Source organism: Coturnix japonica, chromosome 26 (genome assembly GCF_001577835.2).
Source record: "Coturnix japonica isolate 7356 chromosome 26, Coturnix japonica 2.1, whole genome shotgun sequence".
Taxonomy (NCBI): Eukaryota; Metazoa; Chordata; class Aves; order Galliformes; family Phasianidae; genus Coturnix; species Coturnix japonica.
This window is the reverse complement of record NC_029541.1, coordinates 1,812,435-1,825,945: the sequence shown is the minus strand read 5'-3', so window position 1 is coordinate 1,825,945 and position 13,511 is coordinate 1,812,435. Positions and strand designations below refer to the sequence as shown.

The 13,511-nt window shown below is 52.0% G+C and overlaps 1 long non-coding RNA gene across 1 annotated transcript; it reads left to right on the top strand.

The window, feature by feature from the left end:
- The first annotated feature begins 9,595 nt into the window (after positions 1-9,595).
- Positions 9,596-10,498, top strand: LOC116654434. The gene is made up of 2 exons (XR_004309683.1): positions 9,596-9,667; positions 10,253-10,498. It is a non-coding gene; the product is annotated as an uncharacterized LOC116654434 (long non-coding RNA).
- The last annotated feature ends 3,013 nt before the right edge of the window (positions 10,499-13,511 follow it).

Below are 13,511 nucleotides of genomic sequence, written 5' to 3'. Positions count from 1 at the left end.
AGAGGAGCAACAACCCAAGGGCAACCTCAGGCGCAGGGCTTCCATTTATCCATGCTGGCCAGATGAACATACCAGTGGCACTGGAGATGTTTTTAACCCTTCCTGGGGTAGATCCCTGCAGGCTTCAAGAGCCTCAGTGCCCTCAGGTCCCTGTCCTGATGGTGCAGAGCTGGGCTCACAGCTGGGATCCCTTCTGCCACCCAGAGGACATCCAGTCCTGCTCCGTGCCTCAGTTTCCCCACCTATAACGCAGCACAGGACCTGCAGATTGCAAAGCTCAGCTCAGAGTGAATGCACCACTGGATGGAGGAACCCACGACTGGGTCATTTAAGTAGGAGAGGAAGGTATTTAAATACAGAAGGAAAAAAAAAATGGAATGTGAAAAGGTAAGAGAACAATTTACAAGCAAAATTGGCAGCGTCCTCCTTGCAGTGCTCAATGTTGTGTTGGTGGCTGCTCCATTTGGGCCATTCCATGTTCCTCAACCCCATTTCTGAGCCCAACAAGGCCCAGCCCTCCCCCCCACCTATCTCAGTCTGGCTGATTCTGGGCTTATAAATATCCAAACAGCTCTTGGTGTGAGGGGATTGCAGCAGAGTCTGCTCTGCACAGCACTCTGCAGGGATGGCAGGAGGAGGCGGTGAGGCGGATGCAGCAATTATTTTAAACTGCTGCTCTGCCAGCAATGCTGCAGCACTGTGCCCATGCATAGAGGATGCTGGTGGTGTCAGGGGCATGCACTGTCATACTTGGGCTTTTGCAGCCTTCCAAAGAGAGAAGGGTGGGCTGGAAGACCCACATGTCCAATGGAGCCGATCCCCCTGGTGCTACCTGGCCTACTTTCTTGCACTCCTTTTACTGAGCATTGCTTCTCCACCTCATGGATCTGCTCTGAATTAAAGAGGTCGTTGAGGCAGCAGCTCTTCATCCTGGGGAGGACCCCAATATGAATGTTTGCTTTCTCAAACCCTTGAATTCCTTCTTAGTGACATAAAGGAAAGAAATGACCCAGGTGCCAAGAAAGCTCTTCCACTGCTGCTTGCCCTGGGAAGCTCAGGTTGCTAAACCCCATTACAGCCCATTGCACACACCCCAGGGACAAGCGGGGATTTTTAGCCATCCTATAACCAAACCCACTTCCATTTGGCCAAGCACTGGGATCTTGAGAGCAGCTCCTGGAGCAGGGCTGCAGAAACCCATCAGTAAAACACTGACAGATGGGGAAAGGTTGGAAAGAGGGGAAGGGAACACGGGGCTCTGCCACCCTCCTGGCGATGCCCATCTGGAATTGCTGGGTGTGCACCGACGTGCAGTGCTGGAGCACGAGTTGGTGCAGGATGACACCATCACTGCTGCAGTGCCTCGTGTTCTGGGTGACCTTTGCTGAGCTGCTGGGTGCAAAATCTGCAAGTGTGGGTGTGCGAAGAGGGGCCCCCGCAGCCTATCTTTAGGTAACCTCCAGGCAAAGGTTTGGAGCTGGAGATGCACATTTATCCTGCAGTGCTGGAAATCAGGCCAGGTCCCTCTTTCTCCTTCCCACTTGCTCTTGCTCCTTCATCTCCCTCCCTTGCATTTGTGCTGGGTGTAAAAAATCCTATTCCTGGGAGCAGTGCTCATCCACACCCCAGCACGAGGTACAGGGCAGGAGATGGGGAGCTGCAGGCAGTGCATGCAGGGCTGCTGTATCCATGAGAGCAATGTCTGGGTGTGCTAAGAACCACAAATCTCCCCTTCTATACAGTCACAGCTGAGACTGGTGGGGCCCTGGATCTATAGTGCATGAGGGCAGACAAGATAATGAGGAGTGATGCAAGGAACAACAGACTTGAAACCAGAGCTGCCCAAATATTTGCTCCTTGCTCCTGGGATGCCTTGGGTTCATGGGGAAGGCAGCACCCAGCTGCAGTTCTCAGCTGAATGTGCTGAGGATGTCACATTGCCATAGACCCCCATGGGCTGGGGGGGTGCAAAAAGAGCCGTAGGGAAAGTGGCTGTGATTTTAATCCTAAAGGGTGTGAGAAGGTGGGTCTGAGGTGCTTGGGAGATGGATTAAAGGCTCAGCAGCAGGTTTGTGCATTGGGGCAAAGCAGGATGAGAGATCTCCTCAACCCCAAGGAGCACTGGAGATGGGACTGACCCACACCCCAGTCACACGATGCTGCACTGTGAGACTTAGGGCAGCTGCTGGTCTGTGACTTACTGAGCTCTGTGACACAGGCACAGCTGCAGGGGCTGGCAGTACCTTGATGGGTTTGCTTTGCTGCTGCTTTAACACAGCTCCAGGATGGAGCAGAACTGATTGGAGGAGCTGGAGAGCCAAGGTCAGCCAGCGCCTTGCAGCCCCCACATCTGCTGCCATCACACTCTGTGATGCCTTGACCCTCCGTGGGCAGGATCAGACCCAAGGACACGTTTTAGCCAGTGAGAGATGAAGGTGGGGGTGGGCAAAGGAAGCAGCACAAACATCTTCTGCCAGGCATCTGCTCCCTGCCTGGCAAAAACTGCCAACCAAGCACTGTTTGAAAGCACAGCCTTTCAACCCGGTGCGGGGTTGTCTTCCACTGTCCTTTTATCCTTGGCTAATTAAAGGCAAATCTCTGCAGAAGGAACACACTTCTTCACATGTGAGCATTAATAACTAGAAAGTGGCTGTGAATGCTCTGAGGCGGCTGCGGAAATCCTGGGCAGAAATAGCATTTTTATCTCACAGCTTTGGCTCTGGGGATAATAAACTTCTGAGGTTTAGAAGGAGGCAACAGCAGATCCAGCCCCATATGGCTTGAGTTTACAAAAGGATCAGCCAAATGGACAGACTTAATTCCTGAGTCATCCCTGGGCAGGACCTTGGGGTGATGCTGAGGTCCCCAAAGTCTCCTTATCCCTCATGGATGCTGCAGGGAACGGCTGCTCACCCCCAGGCAGCCCAATGAACTTTATTCATGAATGTTTTTGTGTGTTTTCAGTTACCAAAATGCCCTGACGAGCTCAGAGCTGAAACGAGGAGTCGGATGTTTGGTAAAGCAGAGAATAATTTCGTGGCATCCAGTAAGGCTGGCAAGAAGGCAGGCATTGATAGCAACTATTCTTATTCTGATGATGACATTATGTGGCTCTTACAGAGTGCTTTTCATTAGTAGCTCTAAAGTGCTTTACGAAAGAAGAGATTCAGATGTCTCGAACTGTCTGCAGTGATTTCAGCAGAGGAGCCTGGGCTCATGCAGAGCTCAGCTCAGCTCTGGTTGCAGAGCAGGGATCTCTGCTCAGCTCCCAACCACCTTCATGGCATTTATTTATTGCTCAGCCTCTGGGAGCCTTCCTGCACAGCACAGCCCCAAGCTGGAACCCTTCTCCATAAATAACCCCCCAGCAGCCTCATTCCACCTGCAGTAAATGCAACAGGCTGATGGGAAACCCAAAGCTTTTTGCCTATTTGTGCATTTCCATGAGTGCCAGCCCTGCTGTCTGCACTTGGAGCTCATTTTTCCTGCAGCATGGGGAGGGGGTCAGGCCATGGGGGGCTGCCTTTTGCCATTTGGTTCCTTTAGCACAGGGAAACATCCATGGTTGTTGGCAAATGTGAGCTCCTCCATTGTGGGACATATACAAGGATGCACTCAATGGAAAAACCACATGCAAACATATCCATTAAATCCCATCTTCCTTGCCTTGGTTCAGCCTCAGTTTGCAGCAGAAAACAACTCAAAGGCTCCATCAGGTCCCAGGTGCTGTCACTGGAAGAAAGGAGCCCAATAACAGCTCCAGGAGGAGAAACAAAGTCATTTTAACAGCAGAGCCTGTGCTGCTTTGGTGCCGTGTGGGATGAGCAGGATGACACTGGGATGCTCTGCTGGAGGAAGAGGGTTTTCAGCTCAGCTCGTCCTTGGGTGTCTGTGGGGCTCTGCTGTGTGGGTGCAGCTCCCATTGCTCCGTCCTCTCCTCCCCAGCAGCAGCAGCAGCAGAACTGCCGGCTCAGCACAAAGCTGCAGCATCGCAGCTCGAGGATTAGACATTCATTTGCCATAAATAGAAAATTGGGGGAATGTGTTTTAAGGTATTAAATGTATAGCGAGCGGCTGCTGATGCACAGGAACATGACCATCCTATCGATCCCCATCCTCATCCTGCTCCCTCCCTCCCTCCAGCTCCGATGACCCCTCACTCTGTGACAACATGAGGCTGTGATCCTACAACCAGGAGCTGGGATTTATCACCATGGTGGGGCTCAGGAGCCACGAATCCCAGCACCAGCCCCCACCCCGCTGTGCTGCTCCCTGTCAGTGCTCTCATCCTATGCAGGCATCCCCAGGAGGGCATCTCCATTTGCTCTCAGTGTTATGGTCATCGGAGAGAAAAAGAAACTCCTCCTTGTGATTCATTCGGCTTAATTTAGCCATGTGCCTCAGGGCCAGAGAAGGCATGCCTTAGAAGAAGCCATTTTTCTGCACTGGTGATGAAAGGAGCAAGGGAATCAAGCTGAGATGGATGTAGAGAGCAGCTTGTGGTGTGAGGGATGGGGCTTGGGTTTACAGGGCACCGGTGCCTGGATTCCCCTTAGTAAAACCTGGCAGTGAGGGGTTGCATGGGATGGAATGGCTTTAATTTGTGCAGAGAAATGTGTTCTTGTAAGGCATGCCTCTTCTGGCCTGAAGGAATGGTGTAGAGGAGGCCCTCCCTGCTGAACATAGAGGTGCCCCTGGAAACCAGACCCCATGAGATCCTCCTGGACATGACTCTGTATGTATGGGATAAATCCTTTCAGAAGAGAAGGTGCAGGATCCCACAGATGCCACCTCTCCCTACACCAGATAGGAGCCATCCTCTCCATTGCAGCAGTGGTTTCTGGCAATGTGAGAGGACCCCTGGGGTCTCATGGCCATGCAGGGGCCAACAGAGTTTAGTGACACTCAGCACATTGCTCCCTGTGCTGCTCAGCTGCTCCAGCTGCACCTACAGCCCATACCACCCCTCTGCCACCGCTCCAGTGCCCCACCAAGCTCATGTCCTTGGATTTACTCCAATTTTATGGCTGATGAGGCTCAAGCCTTACGTTGCCAGTTAATGGACCTTAAAATGCCTAGAGATCCTGGCCCTCATCCTGATCCTGCCTTTCTGGCTTCAGGGAGGGGGAGGTTTTGCTGCTGAAGATGCTCAGGTCCTGTAGAAGGTCTCCTAACTTTGAGTAAAGGCTGTTCCTATGGGCATGACCTCTTGGCTACACATCCCCAAGCCAAGATACTACATCCTCTCCACCATTTCTGCCTGCAAGAGGACTTCCATGCCCAACAGTGGATCAAAAGGGACTGCATGGGGGTTGATGAGGCCTCTGCAGTGAGATCAGGCTGAAGCCAAGCATCTCAGAGCAAGGAATGTCCTTCTCAGCATATCCTGGGGATGTTTCCACCCGGGAGTGAAGCCATTCCTTTTTAGTGACTTCCTGCTTGTTTCATAAAAGCATTTGGAAGGATGGGGAGATTCTCAGTGGCCTCAGGAGAGACAAGAAGTCTCACACGGTCCTTCTCCCTATTGATCGGACCCTCCAAATAAGACTTTCATCTGAAAGCTGTTGCCTCAGTTGCCCATCTTTCCTCCAAAACCTCCTTGCAAAGGCTGCAGCTGGCTGCTGCCTTCAGCGCTTCAGCTCACGCTTGCAACTGCCATGCTTATAAATAAATGATGAGCGGATTGATTAGTCACTTCCCTCCGACTCCAGGCCTCTCACCCTCCACCATTTATTGTCTTAAATGGAATCCTTGCCCAAGCCTTCTAGATAGGACCAGCGTGCAGCTCCCCATGGGATGAAGACAAGTGTTTAAGCATCAGAAAAGCCTCTTCTTCAACTTTTCCCCCTCCTGGCTTGGGCAGAGGGCTGGGTTTTATCTTGTTTCCTTGCTTCCCCATAGGGTCCCTGGGGAGACCCCTGGGGAGGGGTGAAGAGGAGGCAGAGGTAGGGTGGACGACACACTGGGATTGCTGCTTTATGGCCATGTACCATCTGATTTTATTGCAGGTGGTAAGGGGGGGCTGCTCTGCTGTGCTCCCATCAATCCCTATCTGCTCACAAGCAGGGAGAGCTCCCAGCCTGCAGCCCCCACCGCTGCCCCCGTCCCCCTACGCCATGTTCGCATCCTCCCTGCTGCCATGCAGCTGCAGGTTCCTATTTAGAGAAAATCTATAAACCACTCAGTACAGAGAGAACCTGCCAGCCTTCCCTCGGCCTTCTGCAGCAAATTGATCAGGGCTGGATCCTGCCTTTCTTTTTGCCCCCCTTCTCTCTTTGTGTTTCTGAAGCCACCTGGGACCATCCCAGTGGCAGCACCCAGCACCCTGTGGGCCCCATCTCATGCCCATATCCCAAGCCCAGTGGTGACCCCCATCAGCCTTGGGGTGTTTGGGATGTCTATCTCTCACTTCAGTTACAGAAGGAGGGGGAAGCGACTAAGAGCTGACCTTAAGGTTGGCAGTCAGTTCATCTGCATGTTCTCCTTGCCCTCTGCAGGCTCCAAAATCAGTGGGTATGGCTGGAATAAGCCACACAAAGCCAGCAATGCCAAGAAGCTGCAGATCTGAATCCCAAACTTAGAGGAAGGAGGAAACCATACCTCAATAATGGGTGTCTGCACTTACACCCAGACAGCCCCTGCATCAGGCCAGGACCAAGCAGCTGCCATGGCCATAGAGGATGGTGTAGAGATCAGAGCCATTTCTAAGCAGGGAGCCTGGGGAAATGGCTTTTTCCCCCCCCCCCCACTGAAAAACTATGACTCATTTACTGAATGCCTCTTCTGCAATGAAGAGAACCCACCCAGCTCAGAGCAACACTTGTCCCAACCTCCAAAGTGCAGTTTTTCCTGCTGTCCCAAACTCTGATTAGAGGGAAACAAAACAACCCCCAAACTGCACCCAAAGAAGGGTTGAGCAGTTTCCAGCCCTGAAGCTGCCTTAGGAGAAGGACGATGGGGATCTGTGGCCAGATGAGATCTTTGCAGCACATGCACATCTTTATACATGCAGGGAGAAGTGCATGAATGAAGGGTACCTGGGATGCTGGAAAAGCACTGAGTGCTGAACAGAGCCAGTTGGGTGCTTGATCCAACCAAACCCCCATTTCCTATGGTGGAAATATCATCCAAACTGCCCTTTTGTGGTTGCACAGAAAGGTTTGGATATTTACTATGTGATATAAACCCATTTATTCTCTCTGGGGCTCCCTTGTCCTTGGTGCACACAGAGCCAAGGAAATGTCCCCTCTGTCCCCTTCCCACCTCCTCATTGCAAACAATGAGGCAGAGCTCTGCAGGCTCCCCTTCACCCTCCCGAAGTTCAGCTCTAGACATCTTGGTGCTATTGAAATATTTACAGCAGACGGTGGTGAAAAAGATTGAGGCATGAATTATTCACGGCCTCGCTTTTATCTTGGCCACGCATTTGGATTTTGCAAGAGAGGATTCCTCTGGTTGGAAGGGGATGGGGCTGAGCAAAGTGCTGGAGGATGTGGGGAGGGAAAAGGGGGTCTCGGGGTGAGGCATGGTGAGAGGGAGCTGGTGTTGGTGCAAGATGCATCTTTCCCCTTATATGTTTTGCTCAGCACAACTGGCCAGCAGGAAATGCCTCTGGATTTGGGTGCTCCCATCGGCGTGTTGGACTTATCCAAGTGTATGGGTGCTGTGGGATACTGTATATAGGGTAAGGCACAGCTCCAGGCTCAGCACTGAGCCTGTTCCTGGGGGAAGGAGCAAAGATAGGAAGCTGGTGCTTTTGCTGAGGGCTCCAAGCATTACTTTGAGATATAAAATAAGAGAGTTGAAAAATCTCACTTGTGAAATGCAGTTGGAAAATCCCCTTTGGTCTGTTTGTCCTTGGCAGGGCTGCCCCCAACACCCGCAGCTACTTGGTCTGGATGTCTCCCAAAAGGGAATAACCCACGCAGGGCTGCAGATGGGAATGGGTCAGATGATGCCAATCTCCTTGTCTGCTCTGAAAGGAGCTGTGTTTGCAAAACAGCACAATTTGCATAGCTGATAACCAAGCAAAGCAGGAGTATGCTTGGCCAGTGAGCCATGCAGGCTGCAGCAGCTTGCAAAGGGCAAGACATCCAGCGTGGCTGTTGGCTACGCTGATTTGCACTGCAAAAGGATGCAGCCCTCTCTGGCTTTCCAGGCTGTTGCATTTTATCTGCTCACACTGGGAGGCATGCAGAGCTCCACAGCTGCCACGGGGCCGTTTGATTTGTGGCTCTGCTGCCTTCTGCATCCCCAGCGAGAGCAAAATTAAACTCAGGTTCCACAGCTTCCATCTCCCCAGGTCCTTGATGGAACAGCAATAGGGGAATGGGCAGCCAAGGAGGTGCAGTGTGTGGGATTCCTCCTCCCTGTTGTGTTCCCATCCCTTTGGCATTGGGTTCAGCAGCAGCATCTCTGTGCCTCAGTTTCCCCAATCCTGCTGCAGCCACTCTGCAGTGTTCTAGGGATCAGCCTCACTCTGAATTAGCATTGGTTGCTTTCAGCCTTTCCTGGGTTGGTGTTTCTTTGCATATTCCTCAGGGGAAAATGAGCAGCGAGCCCTTGGATGCCTTGTGCTGGAGCAGCAGCAGTTGCACACCCTGCCTGATGCTCTGTGTTATCAGCCTGCAAACAGAGGAAGCCTCAGGGTTATTGCAGGTGGGAAAGGCTGTGCTTTCCTGCTTGTGGATGAGTGGCCACATACCAGCACCAGGGATCCCCCTACGCTGTTATTCAGCCATAATCAGAAAAGAGCTAAAGTGATTTTACATAATGAATCTCACAGTTATCCCACAGAGGGCAGGAGTGGGGTGTGAGTGAGAGACCGTTCCTATTTAACAGCTGGGGAAATGAGGAGATGATGGGAGGAGAGAAATTCAGGTTACGCCGAAGGCTTACCCAGCCTTGTAATTAAGGGCTATCCCTTCCTTGGGAAAGACCCATAATTATCTCCTTGCTCCCAGAGGAGAATTAGTCATTGCTGGCCCCTGAACAGCAGTTGTTATTTTGCCTTTCTCACTACACTGAGGCCCATCCCTGCCCATGCATCCAAACTGGAGGCAGCTGCAAAGCAATGTGGGATTTCAATGAGCTCCAACACCCCCAGGCCAGGCTCTGGCATCCCTACATCAGCCCCTCCTCAGGCTCTAAGTGTGCCAGGAGCCAACTGGGATGTGTGCAGGGGAAGCACATCTTGCAGCTTTATGGGGCCCAGCTCCCTCAGGGTCCTATTGCCAACCTTGGCTGCCTACAGAAGAACACGGGGATGGGAACAAAGCAGCCTTGCTCTGGTACCATCACTGCTCAGTTTTACCCTTAGTAGGGGGGTATGGGAGGGAAGATGCTACAACCAGCATCAGAGCTGGGCTCCAACAGAACACCCAGCACTGCAGATGCTCCACATCAGCACTTTTTCCTTCCCATTCCTGCCCATTTCCCAGGTTTTCAGCCAGATTTCAGCCTAGCCAGCACATCTGCTCCTAATCAGCAGCAAAACCCAACCAGGGGCTTCACACGGTTTGCAGGCTGTGGGTTATTTAGGCACCAGAGAAACGAGGCCAATAATGTGGTGAGCAGCTCCACCTGCCTGAGGTTTGAGATGTGGGCAGAGGGAAAGCAGCTTGGAGCCAGCTCTGGGGTTGGTGGTTGCAGCTATGGATGCTCTGCGGTGAGGGCAGCAGAGTGGGGCTGCATTGATCTGGGTGGGAGGGGGGAACTTGTCCTGCTTTACACCAGCCAGTTTTGCAGGCTTGTTTTGCAGCAGTTTGTTGCTGGAGGGGGGGAAGAAGGAAAGATGGAGAAGGACCAGGAGGGGCTTTTGGGGCAGCAGTGAGAAAGCAGCCTCCAAAGAGCCATCAGATGTCTATTTCTAACGATATACCTCAGGAGATCTGTGAGGTTTAGAGGCTATTGGGGTGAACAAATAGGAGCTCTGAGCTCCGTGTTCAGCCCACATCCCCAGCATCTCATTCATAAGGAGGAAACAAGCCTGGCACGCTGGGGAGCCCTCAGGCTGCACGTTGAGATATAGCAAGCAGCCTCCCTGTATGGCTGCACCTATAGGAGGTGTATGCGTTTGCGTTTTCTTTCACCTCCCTATATATGTGCAGGCAGAGAAAATGTGTTCTCCCTTAGAGAAGCAAAAACGGGCTGTCTTGGGCTCAGCTGCTGTATTTCCATCCCCCACAGAGGGGCACTGTTGGATTTCATTCTGGGTATATGAGATACTGATTCTTTTTGCTTTCCACTAAAGCAGGAGCTGTGCTGTACCCCAGGACGGGCACGAATTCCCCTTTAAGGAGAGATAAAGCCATGCAAAGTGCCAGCACTGCGTGAATCCTTCCTTACAAAGAGATGAAAACCATCCCAAACAGGGCAAGCCAGGCTAGTATAGATCTCCAATGAAAGCACTGTGCTGCTTTGGCCTTTGGGGTCTGAAGGTGGGCTTTGCTGATTCAATGAAGCTGAAATTCCTTGCTTTTTCCCCTTGCAAAACAGATATAGATGTGTGTGTGTGTGTATTTTAATGTCACTTCTCCAGCACTGGGGGATGGTTGGAAGTATTTGCTGCCTTCTCTGCTTGCTGGGAGCTCCCAGTTTGCTGCCTGTGTGTTGGAAGTGGGATGCAGGGAGCAGACCTGTGCCTTCCTTGCTCTCTGCAAAGTGCTGATTTGGCACAAAACAGCCCAGCAATGGTCCCTTCGTGGGCAAAGGAGATGCAGGGGGTTTGTTTAGGGCTGGGGATGGATGCTGCCATGTCTTCTTTGTGGGAGGCATTGAGATGTTGCTCTCCCCAGGGAGGAAGAGACGTGTGTTCAGGTCAGAGGCAGTGCTGAGAGTTTCCCATTACTGATACAGAATAGTCAGATTTTGGTGGCTGGGAGATGCTGTGACGTGAGTTGGGGTTACGCAGACACAAGGAGAAGGTAACAGGCGGTGAACAGGAGCTTGGCTGTGAGTGGAGCAGTGTCAAATTGGGCAATGAAGAAGCAGAGGGTGGAACATCATCGGGGTCAGCGTGGGATCTGGGGTGATTAGTGAGGAGGAGGCAGTGATCAGATTGCCAAATGCTGCCCAGGAAGAGGGATAACATAGCGTGGCCTCTGAGATCGGAGAGGGTGGAGAAACTGATCAGGAAATATTAGAGAAGGGGCAGCATTGGGGAATGAGGGCTCAGTGCTGGGGGATGATGTCCTAGGGGGTGAGGAGCTGGTACAGGGACTGTGCTCTGCTCACAGCTCTGCCTTGGATGCACCTCATCACAGTGTGGTTTGGGGATGGAATTTGCTATGGATGTGGCCAGGATCCTCAGCACAGTGAGCTGCTGGGGGGGATCTTGATGCTCTGCACTACTGAAAGGTTCTTCTATAGGACTATCCATCTCACCAGAGAGTAGTGGGCATGGCAATGAACTCCCTGAGCTCAAGGAGTGTTTTGACACCACTCTGAGCCATAGGGTTTGGAGTTGGGTGATGCTGTGTGGTGCTGGGGGTTGAGCTCAGTGATCTGTGTGGGTTATATCCAACTAGGGTTGCTATGTAATTCTATGTTTTTAAGTTCCCAGCTCAAGAAGGGAGGAGGAATGATAGCAGTTGCAGCATCAGACAGGCAACAGCATGCTGCACTCAAACCAGAAGGGAAATGTGGTGAACTTAAAGCAGGCAACACAAAGTAAACTGGCTTTAACTAATTTGCACTAAGCTTTCCATCATCCTGTTTGGGGTTTTGGGGATGCCTAGGATCTGTAACAAAGGTTCATGCTCCTTTTCTTCCCCTGAACCACTGCCCAGCCTTGCCCTTGCCTCGCTGCCTGCCAGGGACCCATTGGAGCGTGCAGGGTGTAGAGCTGCTGGCACTTGGCTGCAGGCACGGATGGACTCAGGCTGCTCCTGCTGGTGCTGGGCAGATGGCAAGCAGGCCGGGCTGCATTCTGAAAACAGGCCCAAAGAAAGCTTTTGTTTTGCTGCCCAGAGCTCCTCTTTCAGGCTTGGTGTATCCAGGGCATCTGCAGGTCCCCATGAACAGGGGCAGCCCTGGGGTGTTGGGGAAGTCTGATGCTCTGGGGACCATCAGTATGGTTGGTGGTACCCTGTCCTGGTCCAGACAGGTGTGGGTGGTCAAGACTCTGGGAGAGGTTGGATTGAGCTTTGAAGTTTTTCAGTGATGAGTAAGTCCTTGAGTCACATAAAGCATGAAAATAAAGAAGAAAGAACCAGGTGGGACAGAGACCAGGTAGAAAGGTGGTGATGGAGATGACAGAGAGCAGGAAGGAGGGAGAAACACAATCCACCCAAGTGGGTACATAATTTATTTGCCTATTAGCTATTAATAAGCTGGCCTTTTGTATCAAGTCTCCCAACGTTCTTGTAACAACTTCAGGCCTTTCTGCAGAGCATCACCCTTTCTGGGTGTTCCTGTGCTACTTACCATGCTAACATGATTCTTGATATGTCCCTCACCCGGCGCCGTGCCTTCGTTATCGCCATTCAGCTGAGCAAGTAATTAATGTGATTCCCCCATTACTGTGCTGTAACTATAACCTGTGGGAATGCCTCCTAGGGACACCAGGCATGATTTGCTTTGGGTGGTGCCTAAATGGTGAGGGAGGTCTTTGGGTCTGCATGGTGAAAGGGGAGCAGCCAAGCTGATGACTTGGGTGAGCAATGGACCTTCCCTTCCACTTCTTTCCACTTTCCACCACCCTTCTTGGGGGCAATACTTGACAACAAGAAGCACATCAGCTGAATGCAGCAAGGTGAGGTGGAGAAGACCCATTTGTCTTAGCAAATTCATGGCTGTCCTGCTGGGTATCCAGTGTGTGCCTTCCTCCCCATCCTCCTCTTCACAAGATGGAAGAGAGACAAGCACAACCCACTCCATGTATTTGAGGGAGTCAAATGCACTTTAGAGGTGTATTTACATGGTAATGACCAAGACACCATGCAGTAGCATTGGAAGGACCCCTCTGAGCAGCTGAAGTCTCCTATATCCTTGGTCTTTGTGGCTCAGGGAACAAGGTGGGCCCTTTTCTAATGGGAACACCCTTCTGTGCCCTTGGGTTGCCTCACCTCCTCCCCATTGCTGCTGGATGCTGCTGCTCAGAGCTGAGCACGTGGCTGATTTTAGTGCTTTCCTGCAGTAAGAGATGCTCAGCACCTCCTGGGAACCCCTCTGAATGACCCCCAGGACCTCCTGGGATGTGGAAGTATCACAGGTCAACTGGTCCCCAGTATATTCACCTGGCATCCTATGGGAGGAGGTGAGGGGATTCCCTTATGCTCTGTATGTGATGCCCATGGGGACAGCTCTGCTCTCACATCCTGAAGCTTTCCTTTGGCTCCTGATCTCATGGCTGTTCTCCTCTCAGGGCTGCTCCCCTCTCAGGGTTGGTTGCAGAAGTGTTTTGGTTTCTTTGCACCCCAGAGGTGTGCCAGTGCAGTCAGCACAGCTCTGCTTGCAGCGCTGAGTTTCTTCCCTATGTTTCCTTTAAAGCCAAGGACAGCAAGGCAAGA